This window comes from Chrysochloris asiatica, unplaced genomic scaffold (assembly GCF_000296735.1).
Source record: "Chrysochloris asiatica unplaced genomic scaffold, ChrAsi1.0 scaffold00168, whole genome shotgun sequence".
Classification (NCBI taxonomy): domain Eukaryota; kingdom Metazoa; phylum Chordata; class Mammalia; order Afrosoricida; family Chrysochloridae; genus Chrysochloris; species Chrysochloris asiatica.
This window is the reverse complement of record NW_006408686.1, coordinates 4,999,953-5,001,542: the sequence shown is the minus strand read 5'-3', so window position 1 is coordinate 5,001,542 and position 1,590 is coordinate 4,999,953.

The following is a 1,590-nucleotide window of genomic DNA, read 5'->3' as shown; positions in this document are numbered from 1 at the left end:
CACAAATCGGTGGTTCAAACCCAACAGCCCCACACAGGCGAAAGATGAGGCTCTCTGCTTCTGTAAAGATTTTATCTTGGAAAACTAAGCAGTTTTACTGTCTTGTAGGAGTTCTGGAATTTGGGTGTGGCACTGTAGGATAAGCCCTGGACCACATAGTTAGTTTGAACTGCGAGACTGGCAATTCAAATCCACCAGTTGGCTCTTTGGAAACCCTATACAGGGTTTCTATGAATCAGAACAGACACGACAGCACTTAACAACAACATAGGAGTTCGGGTGTGGCTCTGTAGGGTAAGTACTGGACTACTAACTGGAAAGTTGGTAGTTCAAACCCACCAGCCGCTCCTTGGAGACTCTATACAGGGTTGCTATGAGTTGGAACTGACTTGAAGGCACTTAATCACCACGACAACATAGGATGGCTATGAATCGGAATTGACTGAGTGGCAGTGGGGTTGGTGTGGGTTTTGTGCTGTTAAATAGGAGCCCTGACTGCATAACATAAAAGTACTCAGCTGCTAACCAAAAGGTCAGCAGTTCAAACACACAAGTAGGGAATGAAGCAGTCCCATGGAGCAGTTCTACTCTGCCTATAGGTCACTGTTAGCAGGATTTGACAGCAGGTGAGTTGTTCTGTGTTTTGCTTTGTGTCTGTCGAGGAGCCCTGGTCATGCAATGATTAAGAACCCAACAGCTACCGAAACAAGGTAGTAGTTCAAACTCACCAGCTGCTCTGTGGGAAACAGAAACAGGCAGTCAGCTTCCACCAAGATTGACAAACTTAGAGACCCTTCGCCGCAGTTCTACTCTGTTCTGTAAAGTCCCTTTGAATTGAAATCAACTTAATGGGCAATTGGTTTGTGTTATTTGAACAGGGACTGTGGGAAAGGGAGCTTTTATAACCATACATAAATGAAACGTTTGATCCTGAGTTGGAACTTGAGTCCGAGGGGAAATGACACTTGGGAACATGACTGGGACAATGGACGGAACAGGAATATAAGTGTGGATTGGATAACTCTTGTATCCTTGTTAGATTTCTCAGTTTTGATAACTACTGTTATGTGAAAGAATAGTCTTGTGCTTAGATAATATACACTGAAATGTTTCAAGATAAAGGAGGCAAGAGATGCTCCAACAACACTCAAATGGTTTAAAAACCAATAGTCATACAGTGGTTGCATGCCACCGAGTCTTTTCCAACCCCAGAGCGACCCTGTACAGGGTTTCCGAGGCTATAAATCTTTACGGGAGCAGAAAGCCTCATCTTTTTCCCACGGAGCAACTGGTAGATTTGAACTACTGACCTTGCAGTTAGCAGCTCAGCTTGTAACCCACTATGCTACCAGGGCTCCTAAATAGTCATATACGAGCATGTGTATATTATGTACAAATAAGGAGAAGGGAGAGAGGACCATGTGACAAATGGGGGCAAACCCAGGTACAGTGAATAACAAGAAACCCTTGTACGAGCCGGGCTACCTTTCCGCAACTTTGTCATTGTCACCCACTGGCATCTAGTCCATTCTGACTCATAGCGACCCTCTATGGCTTCCGAGGCTATCAATCTTTACGGGAGCAGATAGC